Here is a 26,229-nt window from a genome sequence, read left to right as displayed (position 1 = left end):
TCACATGAACGCTGCAGACCACAGCCAGAAGAAAAACCTCAACACAACACACTGTGTGCTGTACCTGCAACCGACGACCCACGAAGTTCCAAAGCCTTCCACGCTATAAACTCTAAATTAAATACCAGGGGCTAAAAACACATATAACTCAACACTTTACTAATTTTTTTCTCTACAACCTGGTAGAGGGAAAAAAAACCCAAGATCCCCAGACTTCCGAGATGTAACTCAACTATTTGTAACACTTTGCTACTAAGAACTATCAAGAAACAAAAGTGTTATTACTAATCATTTCCTTATGCAAGCACAGAAGCAAGTTGTCGTTAGCCATAATCAAATCACACGCTATTTCACAAAATTAAATGAATACAACGCTTGAGGTTTTACAAGCCTGGAGCACCACCAGAATTGCCACTGGATGATGCAGACAGAAAGCAGGACCAGAAAGGAAGACAGGTGACTTGAATGCAAAGAGTAAAGGGCATAAACACCAAACATTTAAAACAAAACAAAACAAAATCTGTAACCCAAAAAGTAAATGTAAGCCTTACTAAGTTGTAGAGCTAAGCAGGAAAATAAAATTATGGACAATTTTTTAGTAAAATATACTGCTCAATACTGATACGGAAAGGGAGAACCTCAGAGACGGTGGGAGAAAATAACCAGGAGCCACAGCTGATAATACCTCCACGCAGACGGGAGCATTTTCTAAATGTGTGATCACTCAGGGGACACTCCCCATTTATATATAAGTCACCTGCCATCATCAAGGCAAAGTGACACTAAATCCAATATTGCACAAAGTGTACTCTTCCTTACAACATTGTAGGATTAGCAGCTTTTCACAAAGGCCTCTATAATCAAAGTAATACTCTCATATTAAATAAAGTATCTTTAATATACCGAGATCCTGTCTCCTAAAGCTTTAACTAGCCATAGTTATATAACTCCCAAACTTCAGAGAGCCTTCTTCCCAACACAACCAAATTTAGACACTTATGATATCCAACAGGTACCCATGGTTACCAAGAGCAGCACAGCCTACTATCTTCTTAAAAGATTAGCATCTCCCTATGCTTCTGCACTGCACATGTGCTGCAGATTCCCTGAAAGTGTAGAGACCCACTAAGAACAGGAACAGTTCCGGTATCTGACATCCCGCCCCCGCCCCCGCCCCACCTATCCACCCCACTATTCCTATGAAAATGCCCTCAGTGGCTCCACTTTCCTAAGGGACAGAGTGACTTTTGGTAAGAAGTGAAATGTAAGTCTCATGAGAAAGACACCACCACCAGCCCCAGAGAACTAGCGTATCGACGTGCATCACAGGAACTCACAGGAAGGACAGTCCAAGTTTTAGAGGGCAGATTACAGTAAAATTTCAATGTGTCAGAGCTGGAAGTTTTACCAAATAATAAAAATGAGAAAGCAGTTTTTAAGCCATGAAGAAATTAAAGCCCACTCAGTTGCTAAAACTAGGAAGAATAATTTTAAAATAAGCCTCACTAGTCGGAGTCTACAAACAGAAATACACTGAAATACTTACAACTCATTATTGTTATTTGCTACCTACCTTTATTGCAATATTCACCAACATTTCCTCCTGCAATTAAACTAAGTAATTTTATGTATCTCCTACTCATTGATCCAACACCTAATAATGTTAATAAACATCGTATTTTATAATGCCTAACATTTAGGGGGAAAAAAGGAATACTCAAAAATAAAAATCTGTAAGAAATTAAGAAAATAAAACTAATCTAAGTTGTTAGATGTACAATTTTGTTGTGTAAGGTGCAGTTTTTATTTATTTATTTTTAAAGATTTTATTTATTTATTTGAGAGAGAAAGATTGAGAGAGAGCATGGGAGGGGGGAGGGTCAGAGGGAGAAGCAGACTCCCCGCCGAGCAGGGAGCCCGATGCAGGACTCGATCCCAGGACCCTGGGACCATGACCTGAGCCGAAGGCAGACGCTTAACCGACTGAGCCACCCAGGCACCCAAGGTGCAGTTTTTAATTTAAACAGTAATTTCTCAGTATGGCAGATAGCACTGAACAAGAAGCGCGCTGACAATATCCCGGATCACTGCTTATTCCGTACAGCAAAAAAGACACACGTCAGTGCCATACAGACTGATTAGAACCCACCAACACGGTTCAGTTAGTGTTTTCTACACGATCACCACTTACAGAGATAAAGAGTTTATATACACATCTATTATGTTTTATTGTTTTAATGTCCCCCAAACATGGGTGTTTTGCTAACATGTACATCTGGAATATTAACATTTTCCTTTAAAAAAGGTAACATATTACAAATAAAATCCAAAATTTGTCTATGTTCCATTTGGTAAAAACAAAGTGCTATAAAAGACCAAACATAATTAATTCCACAATGGGGGCATCTGGCTGGCTCAGTCAGAAAAGCGTGTGATTCTTGATCTCGGGATCGTGAGTTCAAGATCCATGTTGAGTGTGGGGATTACTTAAATAAATAAAACCTTCAAAAAATAAATTCAACAATGTTTTCAACACTATGAAAAGACTCCTTACATTAAAAGTCCGTAATTGTTGGCAACTCTTTGGGAGCACGGATTAAGTACCACTTCCATAGCACACAAGCCCCCTAATTTTAGAGTCCACACCATTAACATTAAACGGTCCGTGTCCTCAGAGTTTGTGCCTGTCAGTACCCACGCCCACTTCCTCTGTGTTTTCAGCCATCTCTGACGGCTCCTGTAGCATTCATTCAGTGATTCTCCACGCACACAGATACAGGTTCTCAGCCTCCTCGGCTCCAGCGATCCTCATGCCGGGTTCCCCTTAGGATGGCGAGACCGGCCTTCATCCACTTACAGACACCAGTCAGGATTAGTCTTCTTGGGAGCACAACTCCTCACCCTAGCACTCTTCCCAGGCCACAGAGCAAAGAGCAAGGGCTTTGGTTTGTCAAAGGAGACCTTGGTTCAGTTTCTGGCTTGGCCCCAGACCATCACAAGAGGGACTTTTCCAGTTCTTGGCTGTAGACAGTGCTGAGCATGGACGCCCAGCTCCCGAAGAAGGTGCGTACCACGGAGAAGAGCACCAGCAGGACGGCTCCCACTCGTCCCTGCGCCCTGCGCGCGTGGAGGACACACAGCTGTGAGCTGCACACCACAGCCATGAAAAGATGACTTCTAATGGCGGCTCCACCCAGATTCCTCTGCTGCAAGCTCTTTCCTCGGTTCACAGCCCTGGGCACCCCCCACTCCCAGCTCCCACAGCCACACTTCCACTGCCAAGTCTGCGACAGGTCAGGCTCTCTCACGGACAGACAGTCCTAACATGACACTGGATTCCGTACAAATGCGCTACTGACCTTCCGTTGTTGGTGACTGATCTCTCCACCAAAGCACGACCGATTCTCCCACGTTCTCAGTCCTCATCTGAATCCCGGTCGCCTCCCCACTCAAATGACCCCACGTTCCCAACTACGGGTAAAAGTCATCCTCTCCACCACCACTTCACTCTTCCACTCCTACCCCTCCCCCTGCCTAAAAGGATGGACAGTAGTCTTCCTTCCCAAAACTGTCTTTCTCCCCCAAGGTGTCCCTTTCCTTTATTTTTCAAAGACCTACACCACATGTCCCCTGACGTTTTCAGAAACGTCATCCTTCTGTGTGGCTTCCCTTAATCCCAATGATGACAGGACACTGAAACCTACATCTCCAGATCCTGCCTCTGAATCTGACAGGATTGTCTGTATGAACACTAACCCAATACAAGATAGATTTTAATTAAGAAAACTGTCAATAGTTTTAGATGAGCAATCTAGGATAAAAAAACAAAAACAAAATCCATCGCTCACATCATACTGAATGGTGAAATACTGAAAGCTTTCTAGGACTATGAACAAGGAGCAAGAAGGTACACTCACCACTGCTATTCCATATAATACTGTATGTTCCAGACAGACCCATAAGGCAAAAAAAGAAAAGAAAAGGCATACAGGCTATAAAACAAAGACATAAAACTGTTAGCAGATGACAGGATTGTCCAAGTAGAAAATTACACGGAATCTACACAAACACTCTTGGCACTAACAGTAAGTTTAGCAAGGCTATAGGATACAAGACAAACACAAAATCCAACTCTAGTTCTATACACCAGCAATGAACATGTGGAAACCAAAATTTAAAATACCAGTTACAAACATGAAGAAGGAAAAAGAAAATAAAAAAAAAAACGAAATACTTAGGAATAAATCTAACATATATAAGACCGGTGTACTGAAAACTACAAAATGCTGATAAAAAGGTCAGAGTTCTCAATAAATGGAGACAGGTAAACGGTGATCTAGACGATTCAACACAGTAAACATGTCATTTCCCCCAAGTTAATATACAGGTAAAAGATAATTCCTATCAAAATCCCTGAAAAGATTTTACAGACTGGGCTAGATTATTCTGAAATGTCTATGGAAAGGCCTAATAGCTAGATGGTTAAGAAAATCTTGAAAAAGAATAAAACACAAGGAATCAACCTACCCCATTTGAAGACTTAGATAAAGAGACAGTTCTCCAGACTGGGTAGCACTAGCAGGGCAGACGAAGGGACAATACAGGCAACAAGCCCCACTCGTGTGCAGCCAACTGACCAGAGACACAGGCATAAAAGCAATTCAACAATGGTGCTGGAGCATTTGGATATACATAGGCAAAAAATAAATCTCAACCAAAACATCCCACCTTGCACAAAAATAACTCAAAAAGGATCTAAATAATGTTAAACTATAAAACTTACAGAAGAAAATCTTTGAGACACAGGGCTAGGTGAAGAGTTCTTAGACGTGACAATCAAAGTGCAGTGCTCAAAAGAAAAAAAACAAACAGTTGGACTTCATCAAAATGAAAGACTTTGGATCTGTGGAAAAACTCAGAGGATGAAAAGACAAGCTCCAGAATGGAAGAAAATATTTGCAAACTACCCACATAACCGCAGACTCAGAAGTGAAATATATAAAGAACTCTTAAAACTTCACCAGAAAAAAAACCAAACCAAGAAGAAAATAGAATGGACCTACAGACACATTTACTGAAGAGGACATGCCTATGGCAAATAAGACAGTCAACCTCACTAGGCCTTTAGAAAATGGAAACAACCTGAGGCCACAATGAGCTATCAGTAAACACACATTCTAACAGCTAAAATAAAAAACAGTGACAACAAGGTTGACAAGGAGATACTGAATCTCTCCTTCACTGCTGGTGGGAATGTGAAATGGTACAACCACTCCGGGAAACAGTTCAGCACTTTCATAAAAAACTAAATATATCCTTACTATGCAACCCAGCAACCGCACTCCTGAGCATTTAGCCCAGAGAAAGGAAAACTTATGTCCATACAAAAAAAAAAAAACCTGTACATGATGATTCATAGCAGCTTTATTTGGAACATCCAAAAACTTGAAACAATCTAAATGTCCTATCGTAGGTGAATGCTTAAACAAACATTCATCCATCCCCTGGAATGCCAGTCAGCAATTAAAAGGAAAAACTATCGATACAACTACGTGAGTGGTTATCAAGGGCCCTGTGTTGACTGGAGTAGGCCAATCTCCAAAAATCACAAATTGAATGGTTTCACTTATTTGACATTCTGAAAATTAATATTATAGAAATAGAGACGGATTAGTGGTTGCCAGAGGCTAGAGCCTGGGGTAGGAGAGAGAACATGACTATAGAAGGCAGCAGATAGGAGACACCTGCGGTAATGGGACAGTTCTGTATCTTTACTGCAGTGGTGGTTACACAGACCTACACATGTAGTAAAACGTAGTGAACTATACACAGTTTATACCAGCATCAACTTTCTGGTTCGATGCAACCATTGGGGGGCGCCTGGGTGGCTCAGTCAGTTAAGCAGCTGCCTTTGGCTCAGGGTCCTGTGATCCAGTCGCACCTGGGGCTCCCTGCTCAGCAGGGAGCCTGCTTCTCCCTCTCCCTCGGCCCCTCCCCACCTCAGGCTCACTCTTTCGCTCTCAAATGGATAAAATCTTTAAAAAAAAAAAAAAAAAAAGAAAGATGCAACCACTGGCGGGAACTGGGTGAAGGATAAGCAGGACCCCTCTATACTAAGTTTGCAATTTCCTGTAAAGCTATAATTATTTCAAAAGAAAAGGTTTTTTTTTTTTAAGATTTTATTTATTGAGAGAGAGGGGGGAGTGAGAGAGCATGAGCAGGGGAGAGGGGCACGGGGAAGGGAGAAGCAGGCTCCTGATGTGGGACTGGATCCCAGAACCCTGGGATCATGACATGAGCTGAAAGCAGATGCTTAACCAACCGAGCCACCCAGGCGCCCCCAGAAAAGTTTTTTTTTTTTAAATAAAACAAAGTAAAAGGATGAAAATTATATACCATGCAAATACTAATCAAAGACAGCTGGGAGAGAGAGAGAGAGCAAAAGAGAGAGACAAACCCAGAAACAAGTCTTAATAACAGAGAACAGACTGACGCTCACCAGAGGGAGGTGGGTGGGGGAGGGACACAGGTGAAGGGGATGAAGGAGGGCACTTGTGTTAAGCACAGGGTGACGTATGGAAACCTGAAGCTAACATAACGCCGTATGTCAACTAACTGGAATTAACGAAATAAAAATAAAGAAAGCTGGTATCATTTTATTGAAGATAGACATTATGAGCCCACATAGAAGAAATATTATCAGATAAAGATCAATCCAACAGTAAGTTAGTAACCCTACACTCGCATCATCTAATAACATACTCTAAAATATATAAAGCAAAACTGACATAATTTAAAGCAGTAGACACATCCTCAAAGATGTTGAGACTCACACAACTTTCTCAGTAACTGATAAGTAAACTTCGAATATGAATACAGAAGATTCAAACAAGACTATTAACAAATTAATCAAATAAATGGATAAAATCTTTCTAAGAAAAAAAAGCAACACAGAGCAACACAGTCAACAAAAAAGTACAAATTCTTTTCAAATACACACAGAAAATTCACTAACACTGCCCATATACGATGAATCATAAAGTAAGTCTCAACACATTACAGAGACTGAAAGAAAAAAATCCCAAGTATGTTCTCGGGCCACAGTGGAATTAAGATAAAGTCGATCACATGGCACCCGGGTGGCTCAGTCCATGAACCGTCTGACTTCAACTCAGATCATGATCTCAGGACCCTGGGATCCAGCCCCAGTGTCTCCAGTCTCCCAGCTCAGCAGGGAGTCTGCTTCTCCCTCTCCCTCTGCCCCTCTCCCACTGCTTGTGCTCTCTCTCTCTTGCTCTCACTTTCTCTCTCTCAAATAAAAAATAAAATCTTTAAAAAAAAAAAAAGATAACAGTCAATTACAAAAAGATAATCAGGAAAATTCCTGACTGGAAATTAATCAGCATGGTTCTAAATTGAACATCAACTAAAGCAGAAATGGCAATGTAAATCAAAATATTTTGAACTAAATAGTAGTAATAATACCATGTGTCAAAACTGAAATGCATCTATTTTTAAAAAAGAAAAAAGTACAATGCTGGTGACCTGAGAATCCATCTAACGAAGCCAGAAAAAGAAAGGCAAGTTAAACTCAGTATGAAAAAAATTAAGGGCAGACCAGACTTCAATGACACAGGAAGCAGACATCCTAAGAGGGACACAGTGTCACTCATACAGTGTCCCAGAGAATGTTTAACCTGAATCTAATGGCGAGGAGACCTCAGACAGACCAAAATCTGAAATGTTCTATAAAATACCTGTTGTGTAGTTCCCATAAACATCAATGGAATGCAAGACAAAGTTAGGGCAAGAGTGGCTCCAGATTCATGGAGATGGCTCATGGAGATGGCCACCTAAATGCCAGGCCAGCCTAGAGAGGAAGGGTGCTCTGTGGGCAGGAGACAGAGCTGTGTCAGAGCAAAATCTCCTGAACGTGGCAACGGCCTGCTGGCCATGTACGAAAATAGCCTCTTCCTAAGAAACATGCACTGAACACTAAGATCAAAGAGGAGTGAAGTAACAAGCAACCTCGTCTGAAATCACTCTGAAAATAACAGTGAGATATAAAGAGAATGGTCAATAAATGTGGCAAAAGATTAAACATTAGTGATCTTAGGCAAAGGGCATAGGAGGAATTCTTGCAACTTTTCTATAAGTTTGGATTTATTTCAAGATAAAAGTGAATTTATTTCAAGTCTGGATTTATTTCATGATAAAAGCTTAAAATTTCAAAAGCAAAGACAACACCAGAAGTTTGGCTCTTTGAAAAGAACTGATAACCTCCTATCAAGATTAACAGGGAAAAGGGAGAGATAAATGAACAATATCAGGAATAATAAAATGTGACATCCCTCCAGAACCTCGTACATTTTCTATTACAGGAATTTATGTATTTGAAAGTAGATAAACCCCTTGAAAAGCACAAAGCATCACAAGGGACACAAGAAAAAACAATTCTGCATAGCCCTGCAACTGTTAAAAGGAATTAAGTCTAGACAAGGTTAAGTACCCCCAAAGAATACTCCAGGAATATTGGCTATTTAACCTAGAAAATGTTTTGTGAAAAAACTGTCTCACTCATTAAAAATTAGTAACACAAGTCAGTGATTTCTGAAACCTTGTTTAGCCATGAAATTCCTTCTTCATATGAAAAGCTTACAATATACAGGAAAGATAAAGACAGACACTAATTGGAAGCTGAGAGGGGGTGATAAGCCTAAATCCTGCTCAGGCTCACTTCCCGATTCTGCATGGTCGATCTCTTTGAGGGATTCCTCAGAGTCCTTGGGAGTCCACACACCACTGTTTGAATACCACTATGTGAGCCGACCCCAAAATCAAACTGGTTGTAAAAACATCTTTTTACAAACTTCTAAAGAGATAATGAGGATGATAAATAAGATATCTTTCTACAATGACTTGTATCTCTTTTATGGTCAAAGGGATCTAAGTTCATGATGGTTAAGAAAGGCACTGACCGGGGCGCCTGGGTGGCTCAGTTGGTTAAGCAACTGCCTTCGGCTCAGGTCATGATCCTGGAGTCCCGGGATCGAGTCCCGCATCGGGCTCCCTGCTCAGCGGTGAGTCTGCTTCTCCCTCGGACCCTACCCCCTCTCATGCTCTCTATCTCATTCTCTCTCTCAAATAAATAAATAAAAATAAAAAATAAAAAAAAAAAAAAGAAAGGCACTGACCACAAACTTTAAAGAGCAGAAAGACTATCAAAGCAGTAATTTATTCGACATACCCCACTCAAGTTATGTTGGCATCAGTCAGCTGAAATCTTGCTCTACCTGTCCCTAGGGCTGGAGGACAGTCAATGGCCAAGTGTCCTAGACACAGAGTGTAGTTTCACAGACCAAACTCTAAAGTCAAGGGTGAGCACAGCTGATGAAGTTTATCTTAACCACTAGTGAACTTGTTTAAATATGAGCAGGTCTTAACTTTGTTTCTTTCTGGTTAAATTTACTGAAGAATCTTCTTCCAAGTCAAAGCATTTGAGTCAAATAATACACAGAGTTCCAGTATTATTAAACTGCATTTTACAGGCCCATAATACGCAGAGTTACAGTATTATTAAACTGCATTTTCCAGGCCCCTACCTGCCTTCCTGGATGAGAGCAGGACCGAAGATGGAAGAGAGCACGGTTTACAAATGCTGACACAGTGACCAGAATTGACTCTACCATGCAATCAATACAAAACCACTAGTCTTTCTCCATTTCCTAAACATTTAAACGTCGCATAAAAAAAGTGAACATGAGGACGCCTGGGTGGTTCCGTCAATTAAGCGTCTGCCTTCAGCTCAAGGTCATGATCCCAGGGTCCTGGGATCGAGCCCCACATCAGGCTCCTTGCTCAGCGGGGAGTCTGCTTGTCCCTCTGCCGCTCCCCCTGCTTGTGCTCTCTGTATCCCTCTGACCAATAAATAAATACAATCTTTAAAAAAAGAAAGTGAACTTGGCATTCTGTCCTTTTCTGATTAGCAATGTTTGGTTTTGACTAATGTTTAACACTTTCCGTTATGTCATTTCATTGAGAGTGTCTTCTTTATTTGATATAAAAATAAGTATGTTAGGAGCCGAGCTTCTAAATACCTTAACTGTATACCTGAGAGCATAGGAAATTAGGCAGCAAGAGATCACAAACCTGGTGCAGAGGAACTTCCATCCTCCACAGACAAACCACTCTAGTCCTCTTCTTCTCTGTGTGATCCTAGCTCGTGGTAACGTGTGGTAATCACTTTCATCATTCTCGAAGCCTTCTTCAGACATCATTAATGGCATTTCATCCAAATGGGCAGACTCATCTTCCAGCTGGTACCTGGTCAGAGGTAAGAAGAGAATGCTGAGGCAGGCCAAGCAGCCTTCTGTCACCAGTAAGGGTATTATTTAAGACAAGAGCTGGTCCCATTCCACTAACCACATTTTTCTTTTTTCTTCAAACTAAGCTGTCTACAGCGGAGGCAAACCATTATAAATAAGGGATGCTACTTTCCTTTACAAAAAATGTATTTAGCCAGGGTCAGAAGGAAAGGAACAGGCTGCCCAAGGAAGCGAACATGACCACGCTAGAAGGGGAGCCCTCCACAAAGCCACTGGTGTGAACAGTCGGCTCAACAGTACCACCCACTCGTGGTGTTCAATTCAGGAATATAAAAACAATCACCCGAAATATTAGCAAAAAATGTATACTTCCAGGTCATATCTAAATACTCTGCTACAGATCGATTGGATGTAAAATGTGCCCAACTTTACATTCACCAATCAAAGTCGTGGAAGTGACTTTTGAACTATGGAAGTATCTTCTTTTGAAAGGTGGGAACACGGTCCCTTGGTTTGTTGTCAGATTTGATATACGCAGCAAGGATGCTATGTCCCACTTACACTTACTCTCTGTCTCTGTTATTCCCTTTTCTGAATTTTCTATTCAAGGAAGTAATTTCCTCCACGACCAGCATCCCTTTCAGAGTTCAATAATCCTCTTCTGATTCCAAAAACAGGCAGCCTACTGTATCAAGTTCCCATTTTATCTCTCCTCAATCACAGACATATGTACATTTTAAAACTAAAAGCTTACTTTGAGAACCAAGAATTCATCAGAAAGTAGAATGCAGAGCCCACGAATGCTATCTTATTTGATTTTACATCAAACCTCTGTGGTAGGTATTCACCTCAATTGTAAAAATCAGAGCACAGGCCTGTGTGTCCCCGGGACATGATAGTAGTCACTGAAACTGAAATTTTCCCTCGCACCCTCTGAAGTCCACAGACTTTATACAAGACAAATAAAACCAACCAAGCCCACAACGACAGCATAAATGAGGGCCAGACAATACTACAATCTACTTAAAGACAACAGCAAGCTGAAACAGGATAAAGTCAAAGGAAATCACAAAAAGCACACTCATCAAACTACTCGAAGCAAAGATGAAGGAAAAATTCTTGGAAGGAGCCAGAAGAAAACAACTCATTACATGGAGAAGCCCATCAATTCAAATGCCCATGGACTTCTCGTGGAGAGAGATGAGGCCAGAGGACAGAAACTCCATGTCTAAGTGCTGAAAGGGAAAAAGGCTCAACCCAGAATTCTATATCCAGCAAAAAGATCCTCCAGGAATGAAGGCAGAACAAAAACATTCTCAGATGAAAGATAAAACTTGGAGGGTATGTTACCATCTGACCTCATACAAAAGAAAGCTAAAGAAAGTTTCAAGACGAAGAAAAATGATACCATCAGGAAACTTGGATTTCTGGAAAGAAAGAACACAAAATTCTTTAAAACGCGTATGACTATTGAAAGCAAAAGCTGTCACATCATCTGGTGAAGTTTTCAGTGTAGAAAGATGTGAACGGCTATGGCGGCCATCCTGTAAGAAGCAGGCGATTCCATAGCTTACATTAAGTGTAAAATACGAACAGTGAAAAGTTAGCTATGTATATTGCCATCCTTAGCGTGGAGCTTCTCAACAGCGGTACCATTAACATTTTGGGTCTCAGAATTCTGTTGATGGAGCTGTCCTGGGCACTGTGGAGCGTTCACCAGCAAACCAGGCCACTACCCATTTGATGCCAGGAGCAGCATTCCCCCAGTCGGGACAATAAAAATGTGTCCAGATGTCACCAAATGTCACCTGGAGGACAAAAATCACTACCTACAAAAAAATAAAAATACTTGAAATATAATGGCATATAATGTTAAAAGATTAAAAGTAAAAAGATGGAAGAAGATATGATACAAACACTCGTTCAAAGGAAAAAAAGTAGCTACTATAAGACAAAGAAGACATCAAAAAAATAAAATGAAAGAACCGCCCAGGATAAAGAAGAACATTACATAATGATAAAAGATCAAATCACCCATAAGCTCTAACAATCATAAATGTGCATGCACCTACCACCAGTTTCAAAGTACACAAAGTATGAAATATGTAAGTAAAAGGAGAAAGAAACAAATCCATAATACTGCCGGAAGACTTCGTAACTCCTCTCTCAGTAATTAATGGAAGAAACAGTATCAGAAAGGACAGAAAGACATGGTCAGCACTGTCAGCCAACCTACCCTGGCACTCTACCCTGTACGGCAGAATGTTCTCATCAAGTGCACCATGAACACTCATCCCCACGGACCACAACCTGGGCCATAACACAAACTAACAAATTCAAAAGAACTGAAATTAGACAAAGTATGTTCTCTTACCATAAAGGAATTTCTTTTTTTTATAAAGATTTTATTTATTTATTTCACAGAGAGAGACACAGCGAGAGAGGGAACACAAGCAGGGGAAGTGGGAGAGGGAGGAGCAGACTCCCCGCTGAGCAGGGAGCCCGATGTGGGGCTCGATGCCAGGACCCTGAGATCATGACCTGAGCTGAAGGCAGATGCTTAACGACTGAGCCACCCAGGCGCCCCATAAAGGAATTTCTTTTAAAAATCAGTAACAGAAAGGGACGCTTGGATGGCTCAGGTGCTTAAGGGTCTGCCTCAGCTCAGGTCATGATCTTAGGGTCCTGGGATCGAGTCCTGCTTCTGGCTCCATGCTCAGTGGGGAGTCTGCTTCTCCCTCTTCCCTTCCCCCCACTCATGCTTGCACTCTCTCTCTGAAACAAATAAATAAATCTTAAAAAAAAAAAAAAAATCAGGGGCACCTAGGTGACTCAGCCAGTTAAGCGTCTGCCTACAGCTCAGGTCGTGATCCCAGGGTCCTGGGATCAAGCTCTCTGCTCAGCGGGGAGTCTGCTTCTCCCTCTGCCACTCTCTCCCTGCTCATGCTCTCTTTCTCTCACTCTCTCTCAAATAAAATCTTTAAAAATAACTTTAGAAATAAATCAGTAACAGAAAGATATTTGGAAAATCCACTAATACCTGGGGGGGGGGATTTGGGAACAAATTTGGGAAGCAGCATTTGGGAACAAAACTGTCACGATGCTGGAGAATCATCCAATTCTTCACAACTGCAAATGGAAACTTACGAACAGCAGAAATTCTACAGAGATCAGCACCTTAAGCTAGAACTCACACTCAGAACCAGTCACCACAGGACAACCTGATGTCTGCCTGCTGGTGTGATACAAGAAGCAGCAGATCCAGCATTCCTGCCAACACATGTACACATTTACCGTATTTACTCAATCCCAGAGCAGTGGTTCTCAAAGTGCAGTCCCCAGAAATTCTTGGAGCCACCCCCAGAAACAAGAAACTTCTGGAAGTAGCCTACAGTTGGTATCAAGAGCCCTCGCACTCTGCTGCTTGAGAAGCACTGCTCTGGGGCTAATTTTCACGTGACGGGAAGTGCACAAAATAAGAGCACTACACCCAACTCCAGGAGGTACTAATCCAGACACTACAAACCACCAGCCTGGACTCTTCAAAAATGCCACATGAGAAGAAAGAAAACCACCACAAAGATTTCTCCAAATTAAAAGAAATTAAAAAGATATAACCAAATGAGGGGCGCCTGGGTGGCTCAGTTGTTACGCGTCTGCCTTGGGCTCAGGTCATGACCCCGGGATTCTGGGATCGGGGGACTCCCTGCTCTGTGGGAAGCCTGCTTCTCCCTCACCCACTCCCCCTGTTTGTGTTCCCTCTCTCACGGTGTCTCTCCCTATCAAATAAATAAAATCTTTAAAAAAAGAATGACAATGGTGAGTGCTACTCCAGATGGTCAGGAATATCCAAGAACAGAATTATTTCCATTCTGCTCTAAGACGTTATTGAAATACATCTTCTACAGTACATAACAAGCTTTAAATGTATATGAAGTATACACACAGTGCAGAGTACATAAACGAGCTTTATATGTGCCAACTTAGCAGTCCCTCAGGGAATCTGTGGATGTGGGTGTTCACACACCTGCATGTGTGTGGGGGCGTGTGCATGTGTGGGTATATGCAGTGACGGTGCCAGGCAGTCCTTTGCTTACTAGGATTCTGTGAAAAGGTCAGAAGGCAAGATTCCAGAAGACTCCACCTTCTTGAAACTTTATTTTTTTGAAACAGGTGCCTAGCTGTCAAGAATCCAAACACAAGTGGGGCGCCTGGGTGGCTCAGCTGGTTAAGCGACTGCCTTCGGCTCGGGTCATGGTCCTGGAGTCCCGGGATCGAGTCCCGCATCGGGCTCCCTGCTCAGCAGGGAGTCTGCTTCTCCCTCTGACCCTCTTCCGTCTCGTCCTCTCCATCTCTCATTCTCTCTCAAGTAAATAAATACAATCTTTAAAAAAGAAAAAAAAGAATCCAAACACAAGTGGAATTCAATGACTATAAAGATGTCCTTGGACAATAAGGCCAATGCTGACCTGCTACCTAAGCTCCTTTTACCATCTTTTTAACATGTGGTAACTAAAAAAATAAGCCAGCAAGTGGATTACTGAGTTAAAGGTTACTGAGGTATCCCCCACTGTTGGACAGAGAAAACACTTATAAATTCCCACTAAATAACGTTTCCGTGCAAATATCTGTACACAGAACTTTCTCCATATTTTTACATGAATTCTTTCAAAGAATCCCAGAACTGCAATAGTTTGTACAAAGTCATAAGCTCTAAAACACTTGAAATATTATTGCCAACTGCAAATTTAAACTCCCACCACTAAGTGCTATGAATAATGCCAAAAGCAATTTTACCTCACCCTCATCAGATGAGAGCTAAATACATGTACCCTTCGCTTAAATAAAGGGAGGAAAATGGCATCTTGTCATCACCGGCACCGATTCACGTTTGCTAGCACACGGGGTCCTGCACTACTACTCACAAACTGTGGCTAAGGCTGCTCCCCATGCTGTTCAGTGGAGCTGGGTGTATTTGGGGCGTGTGCACTGGGGGCACCCCAGGAACTAGGACCCTCTCCCGTGGCACCAGCCTCCTCACAGGTAAATCTTCACTGGCCAGGAACTCAATGTGCCCCTTCAGCAAATGTCACCAGGACTAGGACGGTTTTTGTTAGTGATGTGGTCCCCAGTGGTCTGCCCTAACTTACTTTTGCCCATAAACCCTGTTACTTCCAGCGAGCATTTCTACCAAATACGAAGTTTTGCAGGGATATATATAGTATACAACGACAGAAATGGCGATGTTATTTATGCAAGAGTCCATCTCTTCCACACTGATTGGTAGTATCTCTTAAATGTATTGTATTAGAGTAATTTGGGCGCAAGAAAACAGGACTTTAACCTACAACCACATGGAACCGGACTCTCTGCAAGGACCTACAGGAGGAGATGCTGCATATTGACACCCTGACTGTAGCCCTGTGAGTCCATACGGTTCTGACCTTCAGAACTGGAAAATAATACATTTGTTTTAAGCCACTACATTTATGATAATTTTACAACAGCAATAGGACACTAATACAACTGAATAGCAATTAATGACGATTTTTTTCTTTGTATTCTGAGTCAATTTGACAATCCTGCTTCCCGTGACCTCGCTCTCATCTTTCCTCCCTCATGTGAAACGGCCCTCGGATAAGAGAGGGTGGTGAGGTGAAGACAGAGGTGTTCTCCTCGTGGAGGATGTAAGTGTGCCGACGGCCTGTGCTGAGGCTCCCCCGGGCACTCTGGTGCTTCAGTGCAGTGCCGATTAGGCATCGAGGGGACCCGACACACAGCACACGACAAACACAGGCACCACCTGCCCTGAGACCGTAAAGCAGAGAATAAGCCTGAGGAGACGGTGGGCAGATCTTTAGCAAACACTAACCACACAAACACTTCTCCTCCTCCCAATATAATGTCATATAAAAAATAAAAACCACGAGACCTCTGAAAATACTGGAGTACAAAGAGTACGTTAGGCTGAGGACCCCAAGAAAAATCACCTCTCAAAATCCTTACAGGAAGGTGAGAAAACGCTCTGCAAGCCGTTTGGCTGTGCTGGGTACATACCCTCAGTCACCTGCTGAGCACCACTACATGCGCGCCCACACTGAAGACACGGCAGTCAGTAACGGACACAGCTTGTAACTCACAAGCTCAGACTCACTCACCAGGAAATCTTAAATGACAGCAATGGCTACTGGCGAGACAGTCCCCTAGCCCTTGGAAGGTGCCGACTGAGCTCAGGCTGCAGGGGCTGCATCCAGGTAGAGGGGCAGGGTGCGTGTGGAATGACCACTGTGGACGGGAAGGTAGGGAAGGTAGGTGGGGCAGCGCACGGCTCAGGAAGGACTGCCAGTCACCCAAGCTCAGCCACAGCTATCCGTGAGAATTCTGGAACTGGAGCTGGGACACAGAAGGCAGCCTGCTTCGAGATAACTACAACTGTCAACTCCTATAAGGAGAGCGACGAGAGGTCTACACCGCTCTGCAGATTAGGACGCCCAGAACAGCTGTCTTCTGAAAGAGAAAACACAGACAGACAGACACACATGTAGAAAGGATTAGAAAGTGTTTCCCATAAAAATGGAAGATTAAATACACGACTGCCTTCAATACCAAAAACACTGCTTTTTCTTAAAGCTGAAACCTACAGAACAGAAAACAAGAGATGATAACAAAATGTAGAAAGCTAGAAAGCAGACAGATGGATGGTAAATAAGCAGATCCAAGAAAAACAGGAGTCTCAGCACAGCCGCGAGGAAGCAGGAGAACCCTGGGACCCTGGAGGGGCGGGCCTGGCGTCAGGGGGACCTCTGAAGCGGGTGGGGAGGGAGGAAAGAGTAGGAACTGACTGAAAGCTACTGAAGACCATCTGGATCCTCAGGTGACCCCTCCCAGCTACAGAGCAAGGGACAGCTACCCCCTGGGGGAGGGAAAGCAGAGGGCGAGGCTGAAGGAAGGACAGTGAACGTGGGTGCAAGCCAGCGTGGCCTCCCTTCCCTGCTGCCCAGGTAGAAATTCAGCGTTGAGAGGAGGAGGAAGGACAGGAGAAGCCGGCGGCCAGTGTTTGCTGAAACTGTCAGGCATGAATTTAAGCACCTCGCCTACGTTCATTTAATTCCTAGTTTTAGAAAATTAACATAGGAAATTCTTACTATAAAAAAGAAAAATAACTGAAATGTCCAAGACCAAAGGTGGTCTATCCATACCACGTGACATCACCCGGTTTAAAAGAAGTAGGCAATGTGACGTGTGCTATGGCACGAAGCTTGAAAACACTTCGCTCAGTGAAATAAGCCAGACGCAATACGACAGACCCTGAAGGGCTCCACCTCCACGAGGTGACAGCAGTCAACTCCACAGACACGGAGGTACAGAAAGGCTACGGGGGCCGGGGAGGGGGGTCAGCAAGACGTCTCCCGGGTGCAGAGCTTGGGTTTGGGAGGAGGAAGGAGGCCTGGGGGCGGGAGGTGAGGACAGTGGTACAACAGCGTGAATGTGCTCACGGCCACTGCACTGCACGCTTGGGTAGACGTGCTTAAGATGGTAAGTTTTATGTTAGGTCTGATAAATTTTTTAAAAAGGAACAAATTCTATAAATATCGCTGAAATCCAGCTCCCTAGCAGCCGCGTAACCCCCGGAAGATGGGTATTTCCTCATCACTACCCACATCTCCAACATACGAAGCTGGTTTCTACCCTGGGGTCTGCCTGAACGCACCACCAGGCCCCTTCCCCTCACCCTCCTGCCGGCTGCCGCAGTTAAGGAACTAGAATCGGTATGGCTATCCTGGAAAAGCCAAATCCTCACACACCAGGCACATTCAGGCAAGAGTTTGATCACTTGGGGAGCTGGCCTGTCAATGAGACCAAACACCAGAAGGAGAGAGAACACTCCTGAAGGCCTCCTGGACTGTGAGGCCCTGGAGAAGAGGGCTGGGGTCTACGGAGCCCTTCCCACAACCGGGCACCCAGGGTACCTGTATTCTGCATGGTCCAAGAAGAAAAGTTTAGCGCAAATGAGAAACTTTTACAGCACAGGACAGTAAAACCATTCCTCAGAAACAGTTCTCACAAATAAAATTTTAAAAAAGCAAACACTTGGGTGCCTGGGTGGCTCAGTTGGTTAAGCGACTACCTTCGGCTCAGGTCGTGATCCTGGAGTCCTGGGATCGAGTCCCAGATCGGGATCCCTGCTCGGTGGAGAGCCTGCTTCTCCCTCTCCCTCTGCCTGCCTCTCTGCCTACTTGTGCTCTCTCTCTATCTCTGTTAAATAAATAAATAAAATCTTTAAAAAAAAAAAAGCAAACACTTTGAATGACAGATGAGCAAAGACAATTCATAAAAAAAGAAATACAGCTGTACTTCGAGAACTATGTGCAGCCACATTAGGAACTCTAACCCTTCCCACACACACCTGAGGGACCGCCCTGGGCGAGCGCTGTCCCGAGGAGGACAAACACAAGAAGCGGGCTGCCTACTTGCAAAGGGAGACGTGCTGGGAAGACTCTAATACAGAAGGCGCGAGGGCCAGACGGAAGCTGAGTCTCAAGAAGAGACACCTGCATGAAAGGAACCAACCACAGAAGGTCTTGGGAGACCTGGAAGGGGCTGCGGAGCCTTGAGGGCTCAGGACTGGAGAGAAAGCCGGGGCAGCTGGAGTGGGCAAGGCACCGGAGGGCCACCGGATGCGGCTGAAGGGGTGGGCAGGGCTGAGTCCCGTGGGCACGGCCTGCCAGGATAAGGAGTCTCACTTTAACTCTCAGTGGAAGGGAAGTCAGTGGAAGGTTTTAACACTAGGAGTAATTTTTGTTTCAAGAGAACTTCTAAAACACGCAAATTAAAACAAATGAAAAAAATTCTTCACCCTTAGCATTCTTAACAGTCTTGGCTAACAAAGCACTCTTAATGGCTAGCAAGAGTGTGAACAACTTTTATGGAGGACAGTTTGTGAAAATGCCCTGACAGCCCTTTTTTTTAATGGGAGTAACTTTAACCATAGGTTCTAATGATCCATGAAAACAAATATTTGAAAACATGAAAAATGTACACAAGATTGATCTACCAAGATGACCATGACTGTGCTGTGCTGCTTAAAAGTCTACCCAAAAAGCACGGAAGACTTTAGTTTCAGTGATGAGAACTGGTCCTGGGTGTCGGACACCCACACACTGTCGCTGACAGCAGTAAGGCGGAGGGAGGGCCTTCCGAGAGTCACAGTGAGGAGCGGCAGCACCTGTCCCCGCCCCGACCAGCACCCAGGGTCCCCTCGCTCCAGTCACCATCCACACCACCACACAACATCCCCCCAACAGGAGACTCGTCATTTGAGGGGCTCACACAAAAGCTCCTCTCAGCTGTGAGGTAGCGGGCCTAAAACAGAGTTATTAGGTTTCCTCAGAAAAATTCCTTTTTTCTCATTCTCTGCATAAGATCACTTCTTTTAAAACAGTCAACTAGAAAATGAATATTTATACAAAATGCAATTAAAATTCAAAATGCCACTTAAATATATTATAATATAGTATACAAAATGAGATTTTTAGTCTTTTTCATTAAGTTCTTGCAGCGATTGTGCTGCATTTTAGCAAAAGTCACAATCTTATCAAGTTTCATGCTAGAAAAGTAGTACAAAGAGTCTGAAAGATAATGAACATAAGCAACATCACGTTTAGTAACCTCCACTTCAGAGATGGAGCCTTTGAACTGGCAAGCAATTTATTCCATTTCCAAAGCAATTTTCCTATCGTATTGAAAATTTTACCTCAGTATTTAAAAACAATAAGATGATAAATAATGGATTTTTTCAGAGACAGGTAAGCAGAAAATCCTAAGTGTCTGTGTTGCCTAGTGTCATACACACTTAATTGGTTTGTCACTCAAGAAAAATCAACGTTTCCAGCAATTAAGTATAATTCTGGAAACATATTTTTAAAAAGAGTAAAAACAATGTGAACAAAGACGACAGAACAGATGATACCAAAACCAAGAGTACTGCCACACTAAGAAACGGAGACAACTCTCTTAGCTGCTGCCAAAGGTTTAGAAAAATTGGGAACCTTCAACAAAAAACACTCAAGTACTAGAAGGTGCGTAATTTACATGTATCTAAGTAAAAGTAGGTCAATACAATAACTAGCTTAAACTCACATTAAGTATCTAACAGCCTTATTGTTTCCATTTTGAGGAGAAGCATTGCTGAGAAGCCAACTGATAGTAAAGGGAGAAACCATTTAAAATATGCCTAATGCTTAAACCTTCTTTAAGAAAAATAAACACTGCCCTCTTTGCCTACATGTTAATAGAGAAGAAAAACAAAGCAACAAAGTACTATAAAGAAATGGGTATGTTTCCTTCATCAAACACAGCTTCCAAGTTCAAGCGTGTCACTGATGAGTCACTAATAAGCAGCAAAACTGTATACTGGGAAACTGGGACTCTTCCCTTCCTACAGTAGCAGAGGAGTTAAACAGCAGAATAGTTGTGTAAAAAAAAAAAAGGAAAGGAACATTGCCTGAAAGGCACGCCTTGACCTCAGCAATAAAAACAAGCAAGACGCGCAAGGGCCAGTCAGTGCCCACGCCCGGAGATGCCCCCCATGTGGACTATGGACACAGTAACCTCGGAGCCACCGACTCCTCTTCCACGGCGTTCTGTAAAAAACCTCAATACCAATTTCTTAACATAAGAAAGTACACCAACGCTATACATGAATCGAAACAAGCTTCTAAATTAGAGTAATGGGACAATATCTAATATTATGTAAACGCCAATCCAGAAATTAAAAACATAAGTGGGCCGATTAGCTCAGGACACATGACCCAGTTATACCCAAAACTGTCATGTTCACAATCACCAAATCTATCTTCATGCTAATACTGTCAGCTGTAGAAACTACAGTGAAACAGACCTGTTCTGGCAGGTTTAAAGAATTTCATGAACTCGAGTGAACTACAGATCCTTAAAAATACGTCTCTGATTCCAAGGAGTCCTGGGCCTGAGCACTTTGATAAACACTATCTTAAGAATCATTTGGTAGCGGCACCTGGGCGGCTCAGTCACTAGCGTCTGCCTTCGGCTCAGGTCGTGATCCCAGGGTCCTGGGATCGAGTCCCACACTGGACTCCCAGGGAGTCCGCTTCTCCCTCTGCCCCTCCCCCTGCTTGTGCTCTCTCTTTCTCTCACTCTGTCAAATAAATAAATAAATCTTAAAAAAAAAAAAAAAACAAAGGAAGAATCATTTGGTACTTGAAAAAACCTTTTCAGCTGTGAAAACACAAAAAAGAAATTTCATCTTTATAACTAGAGTAAAGGCATTTTTTTAGATCATCATAATTGTAAAATTTTTAAAGATTCAGGGGAAATCGTGTATAGACACTCATTCTGAGTGTCTATAAAAAAAACTGTGTTGCCTCTATTAAGAAACACACTAATATTTTAGAGATAATCAGACAAGAGCCATCTGTTCTCAGCATGACTCTCTTCTCAAACACTAAAGTTTAACCATTATAATATTGCAAATGACTCTAGGCAGGGCCAAAAGCCACACTGCAACATGAAGCAAAGAATAGGTACTAATAGACATGGATAAACACAATGATGTCCAGTGTCAGTCATTCTTTTTTCAAATGTGAAGATAATTTGAATGACACGGGTACCATTTAAAAGACAGAAATGAAAAATATCAAATTAACAAATACCTTACTTTTACCCACCTATACATACTACAAGAAGAAAATCAATGCCTCACATTAGTTCACAGAAAATGATCTTAACAAGTAATTGCACTCTTACTGAACTATTAAATACTATGCGTGGGACACAGCATTTCATTCACCTAGTAACTTCCAAAAAAAAAAAAAAAACCCACCCCCCCCCCAAAAAAAACCAAGAACATCCTCCTGTATTAACCATACTCAAATCATATCTAATTTGCCCCTTGAAATTTTCATAAAGTACAAACCCAATGATGAAAAATTTTATACCAGTTGTAACAATTTATGATCACTACATGTTAAATATATTGTGTCCTAAACTAGCATGATTATAATGAAATAAAAGTAGTTTCACTCCAAGGAAAACCTGAAAACCTTTAAAATACATTACTACAATTCCTTATACATTATGAACACTAAATGACATTTTTATATGGTCAAAGAAAAAGCCTTTTAAAGCTCACAAAGCAAGAAAAGCCCACGTCAAAGCTGTTTTTCTAACAACTAATTAGCTTTCAATTGCCAATGTGGAAGAAAAAGACCCCATAATATAAACTTTTGTTATTGGAAATAGAAGACTGAATTTGCACTTTTTATTTTTTTATCTATTTTTTTAGCTGTCTTCTAATTTACAGCACACATTTCCCAAAACAGAAATACTAGAAAAGCCATAATTTGGATATAAAACTTTACTCACTTTACAGTTCTGAAATATGAAATTAGAGATTTGTTATATATTAAGTCAAAAGTACCCTAAACACAGTTAGCTTTGTTAAGTATATCTCACTGCAGTAAGAAAACCTCCAGAGATGAGGTGCGGGAGGTGCTGAGAGGCAGGGCGCTAGGTCTCTCTCAGAGGTGAAGAAAATCTTCCAACCCTGCCCGTGGTGATGGCTGCATTTACCTTGTGAATACATAAAACCCTGAATTTTACACTCCAAACGGGAGGCCTGTAGCCAAAACTTGTTAGTGAATGGAAAAATAAATAATAAGACGGACTTTCAAATACAAAGAGTAAAGACAAAAACAGAACAAAGGTAAATGACTCCTTCCGTCAGTTCCAGAACAAGACTTGAGCAGACAGGGCGCCCTCCCCCTCTCCCCCATAAGCTATAACCCTGGAGACGACAGAGGGAAAGGTGAAGAGGAGGAGGCAGACCAGGAGGGACCCAGACCCCAGAGGTCACACAACAGGGAGTTCCCAATGCGCTCCTTCAGCCTCATTTATCCCAAATTGTGTACCAGAGAGTCAGCAGCCAGAAAAACCACGGACATAAACCAAAGAGAGCCCCAAGAACAGCCCAGGCCCTCCTGCCCATCCCTACCACTGGGTTCACAGGAACCCAGACGTAAAGGCCCCCCAGGCCATACTGCAGGAGGCCAGAGGCTGCAATAAACAGGCATTCCTCCCCTCCCCAGACAAGGGGACATCAGCAGAGCCCCACGCGGCACCGCAGACCCCATGTCTGCCCAGCGGTGAAGGGGGCACCCTCTTCTCCCAGGTGTCAAAGGGAACCCAGCTTTCACCCCATCTGCCAGCAACAAGGCAGCACCACCTCATCCCACCTCCCTAACCCCAGTCCCATGGGGTGTCAGAGGAGGCCTGATAAAACAGAAGATTATTTGAATAAAGTCCAGAACCTCCCAGCATAATACCCAAAATGTCCAGGATACAATTTAAAAAAAAAAAAAGGACTCATTATACCAAAAGCCAGGAAAATCTCTACTCCTGAAGGAAAAATAACCAACAAATGCCAACACCAAAGGGATGCATATGGTGAAATTATCTGACAAGGATTCTAATATCCATCATAAAAATGTGTCTATGGGCAATTACAAACATACTTGAAGCAAATGAAAACAAACAAACAGCTATTTCAGCAAAGAAAGCTAATATGAAGAAGAACCAAATGGAAATTCTAAAACTAAAAAATACAATAATGGAGATTTGAAAACAATGCATAGGGTTCAGGGGCAGAAAAGAAGAGACAAAGGAAAAGTCAATGAACTTGAAGAGTGAACAACAGAAACCAATCTGGACAGAAAATGGACTTAAAACAAATGAGGAGAAACTCAGGACGTTTGAGACACAAGAAAGATCTCACAAGGTGTCTCCAGAGAGAGCGTTAGAAGAGATGAAAGAGGGTGGGGCTCAAAAAGTTCTAGACAAATAATGGCTGAAAACTCCTAACCTGACAAAAGATAAAACTTGCAGATTCAATAGGCTACGTGAACCCCAAACAGTATAAACCCAAAGAAATCTATGTCAAGACCCATAATAATCAAACTACTGAACTAAAGACAAGAAAAAAAGCTTGTAAGTAGTGAGAAATGACATCTTACCCACAGGAAAAGAAAACATTCCAATGACATCAGATTTCTCATCAGAAATCATGGAGGCCAGAAAGAAGTAGCATAACATTTTCCAAGGGCTTAAAATAGGAAAAGGACTGTCAACCCCAAATTGTGTATCTGGTGAAATTACCCTTCAGGAATGAAGGAGAAATAAGACCTTCTAAGAAGAAAGAAAACTAAGAGAATTTGTTTTCAGCAGACCTACACTAAAAGAATAGCAAGGAATTCTTAGAACAGAAATAATAAGGAATTCAGGACCTTCAAGAAATAAGAGAACAACAGAAATAGTGAAAACATGGGTGAATAGAATAGGCATTTCTTCTCCTTTTGAGTTTTCTAGATTATGTTTGAGAGAGAGAAAAATTAACACTGATGTGTAACTCTAGTCATATGTAAGGGAAATATTTATGTACTTTTGCAAAATTAAAGTATTTATGTAATTGTACAAGATAATTACTTTACCAGTAAGGATGAGTAAAGGGATGTAAAGAGGTACTGATTCTTCACTTTACTAACACTGATAAAATATCAACACCAGAATACTGTGATCAATCACGCATGTATAATGTCATATCTAGAACTACGACTAAATAACATCTATACAAAGACATACAGTGGAGAAACACCATAGGTAAATCAAAATGGAATTCCAAAAATTGTTCAAGTAACCCACAGAAAAACAGGAAAAAGAAAACAAAGAAACAACGCAGCAATCAAAAAGGAAAATGGCAGATATAAGCCCTAACTTGTCAATCATTACACTGAACATAAATGCTCTAAATATATCAATCATAAGACAGAGATTGGCACAGGCTCAGGTCTTGATCCTGGAGTCCCGGGATCGGGTCCCGCATCGGGCTCCCTGTTTGGCGGGGAGTCTGCTTCTCCCTCTGACCCTCTCCCCTCTCATGCTGTCTCTCTATCTCATTCTCTCTCTCAAATAAATAAATAAATTCTTTAAAAAAAAACAAAAACAAAACATAAGCCAACCATATGCTGACTACAACAAACTTACCTCAAATATAAGCAGGTGGAAAGTAAAAGGATGGAAAATTATATGCCAGGTAAACACTAGTCAAAATAAAGCATGAGTGGCTATATAAATGTCAGAAAAAGGAAAGCCCAGAGCAAAAATATTACTAGAGACAGATGGAAATTATAAAATAATAAAAGCATCAGTCCATCAAAACAGAGCAATCCCAAACATGTCTGCACCAAATGACAGACTGGCAAAACAGTAAAGTAAAAATTGATAAAACCAAAAGGAAAAATAGACAAATGCACAATTACAGTTAGAGACTTCAACGACCCACCCTCAACCAAGAAAACAACTAGAACATAAACTAGCAAAGATAACAGGATCTTATCAACATTTCAGAACATTTCACCCAACGACAGCACAATACACCTTCTTTTGGGCCCTGAAATTCTTACCAATACAGACCATATTCTTGGTCACAAGACAAACCACCAAAATTAAATGAAGTAACACGAAGCATGTTCTTTAACCACAAAGAAATCATGCTAGAAATTAGTAACAGAAATATAACAGCAAATTTTCCATACACATTCCTAAGTAATCCAAGAGACAGAGGAGAAGTCTCAAAGTAAAACAAAATGCCAAAATTTGTGGGACACCGATAAATCAGTGCTGAGAGGGAAATTGACAGCACAAAATCCTTATGTTAAAAAAAGAGGAAAAGTCTCCAATCAATAATCTAAACTCCCACCATAAGAAACAAGAATGAGAAGATAAAAAATAAAACCTAAAGAAGCAATCAAAAAGAAGGAAAAGTAAAGCACAGAAATTAATAAAAGTGAAAACAGACAACTACAGAAAAAAT

At 42.0% G+C, this 26,229-nt stretch overlaps 1 long non-coding RNA gene across 2 annotated transcripts; it reads right to left on the bottom strand.

Moving 5' to 3' along the window:
* Positions 1–2,203: 2,203 nt before the first annotated feature.
* Positions 2,204–16,856, bottom strand: LOC148161723 (uncharacterized). Of its 2 annotated transcripts, none has more exons than XR_015767388.1 (3): positions 16,484–16,856; positions 10,150–10,323; positions 2,204–3,117 (listed from the first exon to the last, which is right to left on the bottom strand). It is a non-coding gene; the product is annotated as an uncharacterized LOC148161723 (long non-coding RNA). The 2 variants fall into 2 exon arrangements; XR_015767387.1 differs by lacking the exon at positions 2,204–3,117 and adding an exon at positions 4,559–4,632.
* Positions 16,857–26,229: the final 9,373 nt, after the last annotated feature.

Source organism: Eumetopias jubatus, unplaced genomic scaffold, assembly GCF_037043125.1.
Source record: "Eumetopias jubatus isolate StellerSeaLion01/CBP00866 unplaced genomic scaffold, mEumJub1_p1.0 scaffold_84, whole genome shotgun sequence".
Lineage (NCBI taxonomy): Eukaryota > Metazoa > Chordata > Mammalia > Carnivora > Otariidae > Eumetopias > Eumetopias jubatus.
Note: the sequence above shows the minus strand (reverse complement) of the source record. Positions and strands in the feature narration are given on the sequence as shown.